An 18,032-nucleotide genomic window follows, 5' to 3' on the forward strand; every position below is an offset into this window, starting at 1 on the left:
AGTAAATCTGTAAGGTAGGAGGGATGAAACTGGGAAAGAGTGGAATGAATCTGACCTAAATTTCCTATATGAATACACCACAGTGAATCTCACCATCATATACATACACAAAACACTAATTAAACACCAGAAAGAGCAGTAAAATAAGGGAAGAAAACAGGGGGAGGGATGAGGGAAAAGGAAGGGGGACTAAACAAATTACATTCCATGCTTTTATAATTATGTCAAAATGAATCCTATTATCATGTAACTAAAAGGTGCCAATAAAAAAATAAATAAATAAAAAACTAAGGTAGACAGGACATCAGTAATTGCCAAAATCGGGATGGGAAAGTCTTACTAAAAAAGGAGCTGCACAAGATCATTCTTTGAGATGAGGGAATTATTCTATACCCTTCTGTGGTGCTGACAAGAGTCTATGTAGGTTTATTGGTTCGTTTGTTTATACTGGGGATTGAACCTCAGGGTTAACCATTTAGCCACATCCCCAGCCCCCTCCACTTTTTTTGAGACAGGGTCTTGTTACGTTCCTTAGGACCTCACTAAATTGCTGAGGCTGGTTTTAAACATTTGATCCTCCTGCCTCAGCTTCCCAAGCTGCTGGAATTACAAACATGTGCCACCATGCCTTCCTTGCAGGTGTTACTCCTCTGAACTCAAAACCAATAAAACCCAGTGAATTGCACTTAGTATGTACATTTCTAAAGCAATACAAAATTTTACTAATATATACATATATCAGACCAATTCAAGCAAAAACAGGATGGACATTTCTGATATACAAGGTATTCCATCATTCTTCTTGATATATAAGACAGAATTAGACAAAAACATGGTACACAACAAAAAGAACACTGTATAATGCCAAAGGCCACTATTAACAAACTTATTACAGCAATGAATGCAGTAGTGAATGGTGTACCCTAAATAGTCCAACAACCCCCCTTTCTAAAGTAAAAACTACACAGATGTGATAAGTAACAATCTTAATCACACCCCTAAGTCCAAGCCTACCAAAAAGAACAAAAATACACAGGATATAGAAGGCCTAAATAATATAAACAATAGATTGGATGTTAGGAGTATACATCAAAATTCATGCTCAAGTAATATGAAATAGACCTTTTTTTTTTTTTAATCAGAGGGGGGAAATGCCATATTTTAATTCAAAAACAGATGTAACAGGGCTGGGGTTATGGCTCAGTGGTAGAGCACTCGCTTAGTACATGCGAGGTGCTGGGTTCAATCCTCAACATCACATAAAAATGAAGAAATAAAATAAAGGTATTGTGTCCAACAACAAATTTGAAAAATATTTAAAAAAAAAAAAAAAACAGATGTGACAATGCATACCAAAGAACTATAATGGTCTTTAAGATAACAGAAAACATGATATCCTCCAGGGAGCCTACAACCAGACTAAAAAATAAACACATACCTCCACACTACCCCCAACATGTATGCACAGGCTGTATAAGCAATGATTTATAAAGCACATTGGAAGAACAGGATGAACATACCCATCTGTGTATATGTACATGTTTTCCTTAGAAACATAATAAGGAAATAAACCTTTTTCTTAACTAATCATGAAATGTTCCTTTAAATTGGTCACAAAGAAAACCTTAATTAAATCCATTAAAAATCATTTTTGAGAATATAAAAAATGAAATTAATAAACACATCAAGGACCCAAAAGTTTTATCTGAAAAGTTTTAAAACTGTTAAGTGACCTTAAAAAGTGGGGGAGAGGGGAGACAAAATTGCAGAACATAGTAAAAACAGTACATATCGGAATCTATGGGATACAAAAAAAAGCATTAATTATACAATGTATAAATAGATATCTAAGTGAAAATCAAAAAAAAAAAAAACCTAAACTAAATGCCCAACATAAAAAGCTGAAACAAAATATCCAAACTGAGACAAAAGGAATGAAATAGGAAAGATGCACACAGAACTATTAAGGTAGAAAATACAACAAAAGGAAAATAATTAAAAATGGTGGCTCTCTGAAAAACATCAAGAAAATAACTCACTGAATTTATAAAGAAAAAAGAGGAGAGAGCAAAGATATAACAAAAGAATGAAAAAAATAACTATTGCCTGGGTTTGATGGAATGAAGTAAAAGCTGACTCTAGGTATTATGTATGGAAATAGTTCTGTTTTATTGTTGTATATATGCCATTGTGTGAAGATGTAAATATTTCTGTATCCACTCTACTCATGGATATTTGAGTTAGAGTGGGTACTATTATTAGGGAAGCCATATGGACATTTTTGTACATGTCTTCTTATGAACACACACATCCATTTCTCTGGGTAGGTACCTGGAGTAGAACTGCTACCTTCAGAGAGTCTCAATTTACTCTCCACCAAAATGAGAGCTTTACATCTGCACCACCACTTGTTATCAGCTGCCTGTTTTTGTCTAATTCTGTCTTTTATCTCAAGAAGAATGAGGGAATACCTTGTAAGTACTTAACTTACATTAATGAACACAAATGGCCTATTTAGATGGCACTTTGCAGAAAGTTCACTATTCCTTACTTTAAAGCTATCCAAAATTCTACACTCCTTATCCAAACTGATAAGGAACTAAAAAAGACTCAAGACGATGAAAAAAGGAAATCTATTTAAACCTCCTTCACAAAGGAATACAACAGAAGACTAGTATAAATAGCAAGAAACTAAGAAAATGAACAAGTGCAAAGAAAATAAAATTGACATGGCTGTCTGGCTGCCAAACAACACAGCTAGCCTAACGGTCCTTGCCAAAAACTGGTAGGGGAGTGGCAGAGCAGTGGAGTGGCAGAGCAGTGGGGTGGCAGCCAGGGTGGGATGGAGCGCAGCCTGTGGTGATGTGGAGTCCACTATGCAGGTGTAGTGGTCCTGAAGCACAGTGGGCCAGCACTGAGGTAGGCTGGGGCAAGCTGACCCCATCATGCCACTGCAGCCCAGCTTGCACACAGTGGAGATGGCCACTACACAAGCTCACTCAACACAATGCTACAACTACAGACACCCCACTGAGCATGCACAATTCAATGACTTCAACCTCCTCCTTCCCTAAGCAGGGAGAAAATGAAAGTAAAGCAAACCTGAATGGGCTTCAGGGATAACCAACACTGTGAGTACGATTTCAAAACCTAATTAGCATAAATGTGGACCAATAACAGTGAACCATGTGATATATAAACCCCTACTCTAGCACTCTTGGGGACAGAGAGTTCTGTTCCTATTCTTCAATAGATCCTTCCATTACACTCACTCATCCTGGTGTGTGGAGTTCATTCTCCAAATTCACAGGACAAGAACCCAGAAAGAAGAAATTGATGGTGAACTGCTGGGGTCTGCTGCAACAGCAGAGGGCAGCACAGCCCACCATTGAGAACTGCACCTTCTGCAGACCTCACCTGCCAGCAGAAGCAGAAAAACTATTCTTGTCCGCTAGCACAGAAAATCAAGCTTCATCTCAAAGTTCCAGTTTCAAAATCACAAGTGTTTTAGCTTCTTTTAAAAATGTTTAATGCACACCAAATATATGTGATCTTACTCAGTTTTATATTAAAATAAACATTTTTTAAACATTCTAGATTTAAAGAAAAATTGATTAATAGCAACAAAAAAAAAAAACCCACTTATGAGGGAAAAGCTAAAAAGAGAAATGCAGGACAAAAAACACTAGATTCTTACTGAGTGATAATGAAGCCCTTGAATAAATGGAATGGTAACATAAGATGTTGTTAAAGAACTTGAGATCCAGTGTCAAGAAAACCTAAATATGAAGGCCACCTTTCTTGGCAAAATAATCTCTGATCTGGTTTCCTCAACTTTAAAATATAGTGAAGAAAATATCCAGGCTGGATACAGTGACTGAAGGCTTTTGTCTATCCAGATTCTAAAAAATACCATAAAGCATAAAGCTGCAAGAAGTACATTACTATTATGGAAAAGACAAAATACAAAAAAGAAATGCAAGTGTATTTAAGAATTTAAAAAATTAAAGATGTCATTAAATGATACTCTTATTACAGTTCTTAAACTACAAAGATTCCAAATAGGTTGTTAAAATTTACATAAGGAGGGGAGCAACATTATGACACTATGTATCTGTCAAAATGAATAGATACATAGGGAAAAGACCTGAAATACTTAAAAGTTACTGCAAGAATCAGTATCTTTATGTATCAACAACTTTAACCAATAAAAAAAAAATCATGGACACTGAAATAAAACCACCAAGTGACACAACCAAGCAAAAAACTTATAACTCTAACCTCAAAAATCAAATGAGTTTAGGAAGACCTGGTATATTTTTATACACTAGAAATGAATAATTGAAAAACAATGTATTTAAAGGATAATGCTTCAATACATGTAACAGAGATTGATTTAAACCTAACAAAAATATGGTTGTCCTCACTAGTAGTCAGGGAAATGCAAAGTTAGAATAAGAATCTGCTTTATGCAAAGCAGACTAGCAAAGATGAAAGTGGGTGGCAGTTAGTGCTGCAGGATCCCCGGTAAATGAATAAATCTTAAACACAGCTGGCAGTACACTAGATTCTTATTCCTTCTTATAGCTAGCAGGAAAGAACTTATTATTTCTCAAAGGCCTTACAAATGTTATTTTGTTCTAACATAGCTATTGTATCTGAAGAAATGCTGACAAAGTGATGATAAGTGAGTTTTATGTTAAAAAATGCTCATAGTAGTATTGTTATAAGACAAACAAAAACAGAAAACAATTTTACCATGTAAAAATAAAATTGGTGATTTGTTAAGTCTTAATTGTAACTAATACATCATCTAATACCCAGATTAGTGTTCTTCACAAAAAAAAAAAAAAAAAAAAAAAAATGATAGATATATCTCAAAGGGAAGGAAGGGGGAAAGGAAATAGCAGAAGTGGTGCTACATGACACCACAGATAGGCCTGAAAGGGTCATGAAGCTGCACCTGGTTTTCCTGGAACACTTTGTTTTAGAACCCAGCCACCATGCTATGAGGAAGCCCAAACAGCCTGTGGAGGTCCATACAGAAGGCACACAGACCCCACCCCTAAACTTCAAGGGAATTTCCACAGAACTAGCACCAACTTGTCTGTCATGAATGAGTCATGAGGAAAGTTCTCCAGTACCACCTCAGCTAACACAGCATTGCACATGTTACAGAATCATGAACATAACAACTCACTGTTCTTGTCTAAGTTACTACATTTTTCAGTGGTTTGATAACATAGCAATAACTAAATGAAACATAACTTAAGCATATAAAAAGGAAATTTTTCCAGGTATAAAAATTTTTCATACAGCAATAGATTTTAAAACACAGAAAGGTCAGATAATAAGTGATGATGATGTCTATTATATTTTTATTAGTGTATATTACTCAGCCATTACTAAATCTTGCATAATTAGTGCCATGCTTATGGAGTCAACAAAAAAATTAAAAAATCAGAAGTAAAAGAATGACATAAAATTTATTCATAACACAACTCTGAATAACTTAAGATAATGCAGTACAATTTTAAACATAATCCAAAATGCCTTCTACCCTAAACAAATCCTCATTTAGTCATAAAAAAAAAACTGAATAAAAAGTAATGACTTTGACCCTCTACAACTAATTGACCAGAGCTCCATATTTATTCTTCAGAACAGGCACCATACTTCTAGAACAGTATTCCTCTTACAACATTTGAGGAAGGAAGATTACAGGCTGCAGGCTAAGACTTAGTGTCATAGATAAATAATCAACACTACCTTTAGAGAACCAAAAAATGGCCTCGGGTCACTACAGCTTGCAATCCACTCTGCATCCAACTTTGATTTAAATTCACTTTGTCATACAGCTCAACATACCTAAATATTACATACAGTGAGAATAGTAAAACTTAGACCACTACCACTGCTTGACCACAGTAGAAGCTGTTGAGTTCTATAACTCAAAGCATAGCACAAGTATATGTCCAACATTCACCACCAGGAGTGAGTGGTGCTCACTGGTGATTTCAGAATAGGCATCTATTCTAACTACAGACGATATGGTGAGCCATTCAAAATGTTAGGAATTTGTCCAAAATATATGAAATATTCATCAACAAAAAAATTAATCAAAATTAAGCAAAATAGTAAAATATTCCTCTTATATATCTCATAAAGACAGAATTATTAAACTAGCAATGAGGAAGAAATCTTCATAATTATTTCCTGCAAATTTCAAGAGGTAAAACTGATGTTCTTCAACCCTCTGTCAGCTAAAAATAAAGAAATAGAGCCTGGCCATCCATTGATAATAGCCTCAAGAAAAAACAATGAGAAATTATGTAGATAACTGTACAGACACTATTTTGCTGTTTAATAATGTTGGAAATGAAAAACAATACATTGATTAAATCTGACACTGTTTCTAATAATGCTTTCCTTAAAGGAGTTTACCCAAGTAAAATGTCTTTTAGAGAATGCATATTAATGTAGACTAAAAATATGTTTTAAGCTCAATCTGATTAAGATGCATAATTTCCATATTCCAAATGCTTGATTAGCAACCATTAAGTGTGAATGATTAGTAATTTTGCAAGAAAAAAAAAAACAGAGTATATTTAACATACAAATTTTTCACAAAATAATTTTACATGCATGAAATTTCCTGGTGATCTTCCATGGTACTTCCAAATAATATAGAGATCATGACTTCACACTTATTAATCATTGTTGTGCTACGTAGCCAAAACTAGACTGCTAAAATTAAAATGGACAATAGCTAGTGTCAAAATTAATAAGCAAAGAAAAAAGTTTAAAAAGCAATAGAGTTACCAGCCAATGTCAATAACACTACAAGGAAGCTATTTCACCAATGTGTATCAACAAATTGACCTGTTAAATACAATCATTTTAAATATTAATACTGAAATCTTGAAGTGACCTCCAAAACACATCAAGTCTAAAGTATGCATTACTGATTATTCAGCAATGAAGTTACAAGGTCACATGCCTTAGAGGAAAAAAATGAATCACTGTAGTTTACACTTTTTTTTTTAAGTGCCATCAGCTAAAATAAAGAAGAGCTGAGTTCCAAGAGTTTTACATGTTACTTTCTAACATGGAGAGTGTGGTACTCAGTTGTGAGATAAAATCTTGCATTTTTTAAAGCCACACCAATGATTTATTTACAAAGCAATTGACTAGTTTGTTGTAATTTTCATGTTTTCCCCCTTCTTGTATGTGTTAAATATAGATCACTGCAGGTCATAGCTTTTTCAAATATTTCTTGGTTATCTGAAGCTCATTTTCTGGTTGATTCCTCAGGAAGAGCTCAGAGGAACTGATCTCTTCTATTCATACATATCTGTAATCTCTGCAACATAAGGCATGTTATGGTTTGGATAGGAGGTGACCCCCAAAAGCTCATATGTGAGACAATGTATGAAGGCTCAGAGAAGAAATATTTGGTTTGTGAAAGCCTTAACCAGATCAGTGAATTATTCACCTGACAGGATTGAATGGTAACTGAAGGCAAGTGGGATGTGGCTAGAGGATGTGAGTCACTGAGGATGTGTCTTGTATCTGGAAGTAGAGATCTCTGCTTTCCCATCATGACGTGAGCTACTTCCCTCTATCATCATCTCCTATCTTCTTGTTCTGCATCCTTGGAGCCCTGAGGAATGGAGCCAGTTGTTTATGGACTGAGACCTCTCAAACTGGGGGCCCTGAAATAAACTCTTCCTCCTCTATAGTTGTTCTGGTCAGGTCTTTTAGTCACAGAAGTGAAAAAGCTAAGACAAGACATAAAATGATTGAATGTAAGATCCTTGACTCACATCTTTTTTACTTAGCCATCCCATCTTAAATACCTTTTCCACTGAATTCTGGCATCAAGTATTGCTGTAGAAAAGTCTGATGACAGTATAATTTTTTTTCTTTTCCGTGTGTCTAGGTCCTTTTGCTTAGAAGTCTAAAAGGCTTTTCTCAAGAACATCTTAGTGTTGCTATTAGAGAATAATTTTTTTTTTTTACTTCAGGAAAACACTTAATCGATTATGGATTTCAATACTTGTTCCATTTCTTTTAGATTTCTTCTTTATATGTTGGATTCTTTTGTGTGTGTGTGTGTGGGGGGGGGGGGGGGGGGTACTAGGGATTAAACCCAGGGCCTTATGCATGCTAAGAAAACACTCTTCCAACTTAGCTATATCCCCAGCCTCAGGGATATTCACTTTCTTCTCTAAAACTCACTTTAATGCTTCTAATTTTCTCCCTTAATTTGAGCTTTTTTCTTCTATTCCTAATATCTTATTATAGGTTGGATATTGCTAATCCAAAAATCTGAAATACTCCAAAATCAAAAACTTTTGCACTCTGACATGAGGCTACAAGTGTAAAATTTCACACCTGACTTCATGGGAGCTGACATAATCAAAATATTGTATATAATTACTTTCAGACATTAATTACTTTCAAAGGTGGAAGATCAATCAATGTGATGTTTAGACTTGGGTCCCATTCCCAATGATTCTCATTATGCATATATGCAAATATTTCAAAATTCAAGAAGTTTAAAATCTATTTCTGGTCTCTAGCATTTTGGATAAGAGACTCCACCTAATCTGGGCACTGTGATGCACACCTGTAATCCCAGCAGCTCAGGAGGCTGAGGCAGGAGGATTCCAAGTCCAAGACCAGCCTCAGTAACTTAGTGAGACCTAAGCTACTTAGCAACACCCTGTCGCAAAATAAAAACAAAAAGGACTGTGATGTGGCTTAGTGGTTAAGCAATCTTGGGTTCAACCCCTGGTTACCCCCCCCCCCAAAAAAAAAAGGATACTCCACCTTCAATTCACAAGTATTACAGTGTCATTCTTTTGTGTTCCTTTATAAAACTGTCTTCATTTTGGCTTTTCCCTTTATTTCCTCGCCTTTCCCGAGATATGCCATTTCTCAGTATCTTTCTATAGGTATAGCCATTTCTTTTCTATTGCTGATTTGTGTAGTTCTCTAAGAGGTTCCATTAATTTCTTAATTTCAGTTTTTTAAAATATTATAGTGTTCACATCCTTTATGGTCATATTTCATCTAATAATTCTTCATTATCTATTAGGATGTTTTTCAAAACCACTTCTTATACTCTTTTATACTACCTGTTTATGGGCTTAACCACAACCAATTTATGTTAGTGGTGTTTAAATGACATCGATTTTACAGTACTTTTGGGAAAGAGGTTCTAGTTTGATCCCTCGAAGAAAGGAGTGATAGATCTGGATAACTTTGTAATTTTTATGATGCTAAGGCTCTTTCTCTCTGTTACCATGAAATACAAATATGGCCTCTAAGAGCCAGGTCCTCAGTACCTTCCCAGTGCCTCCCCTTCCTGGTCCCCTCCATGCCTTTGCCCTCAGGGCTCTCACCATATTTAATATGTCTCCTAATTCTGTTTTTTTCCAGGATAAGGTGCTGTCTTCAAGGAGGGAGTTTTTATTGGGCGTTTCTAAAAGCCTTGAGTTAATCTTGCCTACTCCTACCCTACCGGTCTTTTTATGCTCACCCAACACACTGTAAGGCTATGAAGCCCTTTTTAGGTTTCAGTGACTTTTCTAAGAACTGCGTGCCAAGTTTTCTATCTTAAGTGAGCAATTTTCCTATAAGGGGTAAGCACTTGCTGGAAATTCCTAGATTCTCCAATTTACAGGACTGCCACAATTCACCTTCTCCTTCCCTCTGTAGCTTCCCAAAGAGCTGCTGGCATCCCATGTACATTCATGATTTCACTCTACCTGCTCATATCCTAGGGTTTATGTAAATACTTTGAACATTTTTTATAAAGATAACTGAGATTTAAAAATTACACACAGCAGCATTTCTCCTCCCCAAATCTGACCCCAAGAGGATTATATAATGCTTAGTTTTTAGTATTTCTCAGTTTAATTAGAATTCACAAGCAAGAAGGGCTATGATGTTCATTATTTCATCTGAATAATCTTGCCAGTAAGCAATTATAATCTAAAATCAATTACAGAACTGTACGCTGAAGTATGGAATTCCCAGATAGGTCAGCAACCACAAATATTTTTAAATAAATATTTCATCCCACAACCAAGGCCTTTCTAACATTAATCTGAAATGTAGACCACAGCTCAAAAGACCAAGACAATGGAGAAAGAGAGACAGAGAGAGAGAGAACCCAGAAAATCCATAGCCAACCTACCCATATCATGGGTAGGCAAAAAGATCTAATGTTACATCCCTCAAATGTTCAACCAAAAAAAAAAAAAAGTTTCCCTCGTTCACACCCATAAAATAATCTTAAAGCTACCAGGGTTGTCCTATGCAATCGTGTGATTTACATGTGAAATTTACATTTATGCTTTCTGAATCCTAAAGAGATGGAATGGGAAGAACCCAGTAGACATTTAGAGATAATTATTTTTGAAAGCTGAATAAAATATGTTTTTTAGTTAACTTCAGATTTTTCCCCAAACTAAACAAGTATGGCAACAATCATCCATGAAGAGCTAAAGATTGAAAGAAGATGCCTAATTCTGTCACTCATAAGAGAATTAAAAGGATAATATTTTTCTTGCATCTGAAACATGTGATGCTCCAGCTAATAATACAACTACCACAAGAGAAGTCAACTCACCCCACTGGCTCACCCTAAAGCCCCATCACATTCTATCTGTCTGTCATTTACAAATGCCACATCACTAATCTGTCAGAATGTTTTTCCATTCAAACATGTGTGGTAATGTTCAAAGTCAGTGGGTTTAATAAGCCTTATCATTTGCAATGAAGGATAAAGTTCTGAAAATTTGGTATATTCTGGGGCTTCAGGTAAAACTTAAGAAATAGAAAAATGATAATCACAGTGTTTCCATCTTCAAATATCCTTCTAAAAAACAAAAGGAAACTGGAGATCACAAATGGTCCCAAAACCCAATAAATGAAAAGATGGGTGCCTCTTGTTGTTAATAACATTGCTAATAAGAACAAAAAAGCAAATCAGGAGCTTTAAAATAAAAACTCTTCCCCTTCCAAAGGAAAATAAGTAGTGATTTTTATCAAAGTAGTGACTTTTTCAAATCTTATTTTAAACACATAAGCCCTAGTTCTCATTTTTGCTTTTGAAAAACATTGCTAACATGGACATAGGTGAAACCTCTATTGCACCTTCTCCAATTGCACCTTCTTCCTTCTGTCCACAGCTCTCTCCCCCACTTCTGTTCAAAATATCTGAAGCTGATGAATTAGTGCTGGCACCAATATATTTTACTGTGTAATTTTGCACCATAAAAAATATAAAGACTTGGAGCCAGGCATAGTGGTGCATGCCCATAATCCCAGAGGCTGAGGCAAGAGGATCACAAGTTCAAAGCCAATCTGGGAAACTTGGTGAGACCCTGTCTTAGAAAACTAAAAAGGACTGGAGTGTGCCTCATTAGTAAAGTGCCCCTGGGTTCAATCCCCAGTACCAAAAAAAAAAAAAAAATATATATATATATACACACACACACACACACACACACACACACACACACATATATACACACATACACACACACAAAAGAGGGAAAAAAAAAAAAAAAACACAAAAAGACTTCGGTATCCAGGCTAGGGTTGTGGCTCAATGGAGGAGTTCTTGCCTAGCATGCGTGAGGCACTGGGTTCAATTCTTAGCATCACATATAAATAAATAAAGGTCCGTTGATAACTAAAAAATGTTTTTAAAAAAAGACCAATATATATTATATTTTGCAGTTTGTCTTTCACTCAAAGTTCTGAGATTTACCAGTGTTAATACTTTTCAAGCTGGTTTATTCATTTTTAACTACTGTACAATACTGCACCACATAGATACATTAGTTTAGTTACACAACCTCTTGTTGGTTGACTTTTACATTGTTTGCCATCTTACTTTATTATGAACACAATACTATGCTAAACAATTTTCACACATTTATGTGTACACATATTTCTGTATAAAGATATATTCCTAATAGGGATATTTATTGCTATGGTATGTACATCTTCAGCCTCTACTAGAGAGAAAATTGCACTCCAAAGTGACTGTTAAAAGAACTTCTGCTGGCCCATTCCTTTACCAACAATTCTTATCGTCACACTTACACATTTGCCAGTCTAAGAATATAAAATAGTGACTCATTTTAACTTTCATCTTTTTCTCAACACCAGTTCAAGCTTATCAACCATTCCTGTTTCTTCTGTGAAGTAACTTCACATGTAAGTCCACTTTGTCCTATCTTTTTCTTGTTGTTATTCAACTATTTTTCACATTTTTTATGTTGGACACCAATTCCTTAGGAAAGCTTTCCATACAACAAAGTCACAAAGAGTTGGTTAAATTATATTTAAGTTTTTCTTTTCATATGTTACTCCTATAATGTAAGGAGAGAGATCCAACACTCAAAAATCAATAGGAAACCAATTGAAAGAAAGAAATGTGGTACATGCAGACCATGAAATACTGTTTGAAAAAAAGATGAGGAACATTCTATAAACAGCTATGAGTTGTCTCTGAGATATATTAACTAACCCCGCCCACAAAAACACATAAAAAGAGATATATAAAAGGTGTACCCTTCATCTAAGAAGGGAGGGATATTGCAGAACCTACCAGGGTTCTTTTCAGAGCCAACTTAACAGATTCAATGGACTATCCCAGATCATGTTTTCTACCCATTTGCTCAAAATCCAAGGCCTACCAGCAAGGCAGCATCAGATGCCAGGCAGCACAGCTCAGATGCCATGAGAAAAGAACCATACTGTGTGGGGATGGGAACCACCTTGACTTAGAGGGTCATACCCAATAGGTATCAACATCTAGAAACAACCCCCTGGGCAGATCTTCCAAAGAGTTAACAGAGGATCTCCTCAGAAATAAAAACCATTGCATTTATAGAAGTCAAAAGTTACCGCTTCCTACCAAGTATTTATTATTTTCCCAGTCCAGATGCAACTTATCAACCAGGAACCATTTTTTAACCAGAAGGATTCCTGCTTGGTAACAGAGACAACAGGTTCATCTTCACAGGTTCCCAGAGACACAGTTAAAGATGAGACGAAATTTACATTTTCAGAAAGAAAAGCAAAAGGTTTCATTATATAGGGAGAGAAGTAGGCAGAGATGAATAAAGAGGGAAACATGTGTACATTTTTATGTGTGGAGATAAAATAGAGATATTTGCTTATATTTTAAGTGGAAAATTAAATGTCACCCTAGAAATATTTACACTCAATAAGAAAAATGGAGAAAGTGTAGAAGATAAAGATGAAAACCAGACTTCTCTGAATTGGTCTTCTCTTAAAATGACATTGGAACCAAGTTAATGTTTTACATGGTTATAAAACAAATGAAGCCAAAAATTTTTTTTAAAAAATATGTCATACCTAAAGTGTACACAAATTGGTGGCTTAGTAAGACAAAGAGTTATATAAAAGAAGGTTAAATGCATTAATTAATTTGGTGGAAATACCCAAATACAAAAGAACTAAAAAAATTAAAGTTAATAAGTTGTGTTCAGAAAATCATGTTAATTACACTGTTATTGTTCAAAATATACAATATAAATATTATAAAAATTATATGTCATTAAGATTTTCTATTTAACAGAAACAAATACTAATATAATATAGTGTATTTAAAAATACAGTTAACGTATTTTTAATTTTTTTTTTAGTTGTAGATGGACACAATACCTTTATTTTTATGTGGTGCTAAGGATCAAACCCAGTGCTTCACAAACACCAGGCAAGCACTCTACCACTGACCACAATCCCAGCCCAGTTAATATACTTTAAATACATATTTCCTAGCTCTGTTCATTGCAAAGATGTAGAGATAATAACCAAAACAGTAGTAAGGAGTACCCATACCAGACTATGGACCCTAAATACTAGTTTGCAGTAGAAAAACCAGGACTCCTTGAGAAAAATGGATGATTTCAGATCCAGAGCAGAAAATGCACAAGAGGAGTTGTGCAACTACTGTTGTATCAGTAACAAGAAAGCAAAGACTATTCACACAGACAAAAAACCTGGGAGGCACCTTGCACAAGTTTCTGGAAAAGAATATTATGTACAATGGATTGAAACACATCAAAATCTTTTAATTGGTTCTTTTTTTTTTAAATTTTTTATTGTTGGTTGTTCAAAACATTACAAATTTCTTAATTGGTTCTTTTTAGTTATACATGATTTTTCAGTTCATAAGTACACAAAAAGAATCAATCTTTGGAAAATAGTAGAAAAAAAATCAATGCATTATCCTGAAAACCAGACAAAAAATGAAGCATTTATCCTGCCTTTGCTTGTATAAACTGTATCTCAGTACAAGGAGTTCATAAGTAAGACCCCTTTCCTATAGAGGAATCCTAACTAATGAACAAAGAATGATAGAATTTAAAGACATACTATTATGATTATAATATATTGACATAAGTAACTATCATTGATAACTCCTAAAGCCATTAAGTGAAAGGCTTATAGGGAAATTTATAATCAATATATTGTATTGAAACTTCCTGAAGCCACTGTTCACTCAACTCAGAAAAGAGAAAGTCAAGCAATTATTATGTGTCTTCTATTATACAAAGAACATACAACTATACATACAATCAACGAAGTATTCCCCCCCATTCAACTTGAATCTCAAACCTGTTAATAGCAGTTTACAAATACAGAAGTCATATGTCAAAAGATTCACATTTTCCATGTTGTTTGCTAGATTCAATCAGCAAAAAACAGCTGTGGAAAAAATCTAACTATGATTAGTTTACTCAACAAATTCATTACAAAGAAGGGAAAAAACATAAGGGAACACAAATACTAAAAGAGAACTGAGATCAATCAACATAAAATAAGAAACTTAACGGGGCTGGGGTTGTAGCTCAGCGGTAGAGCCTCACCTGGCACCCTGGGTTCAATCCTCATCACCACATAGAAATAAATAAAATAAAGGCATTGTGTCCAACTACACCTAAAAAATAAATATTTAAGAAATAAAATAAGAAACTTGATTTGATTCTGATTCAAATAATCTTTTTTAAAAATCATTTTTTATGAGATAGTCAAGAAAATGTAAACTCTGCCAGGATATGTCAGAGAATATATTGGGAAAGTATTAATTTTTTAGTGTTGAGTGACATGAATATATTTATTTTAAAAGATTCCCATCTACTACACGTACATATGAAGTTGTTACACAATGATGTGATGTTGGGTTTTGCTTCACAATAATGCAGAGGGAAGACCAGTGTTTATGTGCCAAGTATAAATGAAGAAAGAATATAAATAAAGCACAATGAGCCACGTATTTAAAAGTGTTGATGGCAGGTATACATGGGGCAATTACATTATTCTCTCAACTTTATACATGAAACTTTGTCTTGAACACACCCACCCATCCCTTGATAACCACGACTACCATACTAGTTTCACAGCAATCATTCTGATTTTCACTTCATCTCCAGTTAGCTTCTGATTTTTTTTTTCCCAAGTTAAGATATGTCTTTGCAAAAATCATCCAGCACCTCTAAGGTTTCTTTTTTAATGTTTTTTAGTTGTAGTTAACAAATACATTTATTTTTATTTATTTATGGTGCTGAGGATCAAACCCAGAGCCTCGCCCATGTTAGGCAAGCGCTCTACTGCTGAGCCGCAACCCCAGCCTGCACCTCTAAGGTTTTTAGAGTAAAAACTTGCAAGGCATCTGTTCAGCTATACTGTCAGAAACAGAAGTCTTTCAGATTCTGTTCTTGTTCTGTTTAGATTTTCTAAGTTCTAAGAATAGTCACCTTCTACTGATACCCTGAGGTCAGACAACGAAGCCCATTTTCCAAGTGGCATGATTTCTGAGTCAAAATGTAAAACAGAACCACAAATTCCAGCAATCCAAAATAACTTACTGTGGTTCACCAAATTTAAAAAGATGAAGATTATGGGGAGAAAAAGAATCATAATTTACCATGTGACCTTGAAATATCTTGGCTGAAAATCTTAAAGATAAAAAAGTAAGTTGAAGGAAATGAAGGGACTATAACCATGGACTTAATAAAGCTCTAAACCAAAATTTTTGACATATGTGAAGATATATATTCAGGGTACAATGTTATCATTTTTACTGGAACTGTAGCTATTTGCCAACATACATAAAACCATAGTGTTTTATATATAAACTACACAGGAAAAGGGACTTTTTTAAAAAAATGCAAGACTAAACTAGGAATTTTATTTAAAAATTTATCCTAAGAAAATAACTCTGAATGTCCATGCAAAAGGATTTAACCATAAGAATGCTCTCCATGGCTTAAAGACAGAAAATTTAAATGTGTAATAATGAACTGTTGGAGTGATGCCTTCATAAAATGGATGTAATAATCTTTTAAAATGATATCGAGGGGTTAGGGCGTAGCTCAGTGGCAAAGCACTCACCTAGCACGTGCGAGGCCCTGGGTTTGATCCTCAGCACCACATAAAGATTATGTACAACTACAACTAAAAAATATTGAAAATAAATAATATGATATTGAAGAACTGCAGTAACTGAGCTAGACACACATTCTTAACCCCTCATTGAGTAATATTTATCAAATATACAGTTGATCCAATTTCTGTGAGAAGATTCTAGTAATGTGTGTGGCAGCAGGGAAGGGGGAAACATGTAAATGAAATGTGCCTATGTATATGAACTTGAAGAGATAAATATTAAAATGGTTACAGAGGTTAGCACAGTAAGCACTTTAAATTTTTTTGTATTATGTATTCTACATATTCTGAATTTACCATACTGAATATGTAAAACCTTAAAATTTTTAAAAGTTAAAATCTGGTAAAAATTACATTAGATTTCCAGGGATATTTTAAATGTTGAGGTGTCATAACTAGAGAATATCACAATGGACTCATCCAGCATCTTTCTACCCAATAAAGAGCAAGAAACATCCATGAACTCCCAAGCTCCTTCAACCCCATCTCGTAATGACTGCATGTCTGCAGGACCCAAACAGCTTGGAAGAACCAGAGAAATATAACTATGAAGTAAACCAGGAAAAAAGTTTATAGGGTAAATATTAGTACATACATTCAAACCAAATCTGCATGGTTTCTTCTTAAACCTTATCAGACTTTCCAGAAGTCTCTTATTCACTTAAGAATTTAAGTTGAAACAGTACTCTCCCCTTTTCCATGTTTTTCCAAGCAGATGCATGAAATACTAATCCCTGTACGTGCTTTTTTTCTATACACATGTATCTATGTGTTTAATTTACAAACTAAACTGATAGTTTTATAAATTAGGCACAGAAAGAAACTAGCAATAACTAATAATAAAATAAATATAACAATATAATAGAAATTATGTGAATGTTGTCCTTCTTTCTCAAAATACAGAATTTTCAAGCTGGGCACAGTAGTGCATGCCCGTAATACCAGCACCTTGGGAGGCTGAGGCAAGAAGATGGAAAATTCAAAGCCAGCCTCAGCAACTTAGTGAGATCCCATCTCAAATTTTTTTTAAAAAAGGGGGGAGGGCTTGGGATGTGGCCCAGTGGATAAGTGCCCCTGAGCTAAGCATGTGCTGTAGCACTGAGCCATATCCCTAGCCCAAAAACGTATGATCCAGAACCAAAAAAAAAAAAAAAAAAAAAAAAAACAAGATACAAAATTTTCCATTCAATATTTTCAGACCACAGTTGAACCATGAAAAGCAAAACTACAGATAAGAGGGCACCACTACAATCAGCTCCCTAACATCTAACCATGATTCCAGAATCACATAGTAAATGCCATTCACCAAAGGTTTGAAAGTTTCCTGAGGGGTGGGGGGCATTGAAAAATGTCACTTTTTGTTTTGCCCAATTTTTCCAATTACTGAAATATGGAAAACACATGATTTGTGAATCAAGAGAGTCTTCTGTTACTATGGGGGTATATTTGTATTACATATATAGAACACTTGTTTTGTATAAAGGATTTTTCTGCCATTTAAGTACAACTACAGGCAAGCAGATCATGTT

General features: G+C 34.7%; 1 protein-coding gene across 5 annotated transcripts in view; it reads right to left on the reverse strand.

Moving 5' to 3' along the window:
* Positions 1–18,032, reverse strand: part of Ulk4 (unc-51 like kinase 4) — a 536,812-nt gene that overhangs the window by 381,875 nt on the left and 136,905 nt on the right. The window lies entirely within an intron of this gene.

Source organism: Marmota monax, unplaced genomic scaffold, assembly GCF_021218885.2.
Source record: "Marmota monax isolate L192 unplaced genomic scaffold, Marmota_monax_Labrador192_F-V1.1 WCK01_AAM20220418_F8-fsc00021, whole genome shotgun sequence".
In the NCBI taxonomy this organism is placed as follows: Eukaryota; Metazoa; Chordata; class Mammalia; order Rodentia; family Sciuridae; genus Marmota; species Marmota monax.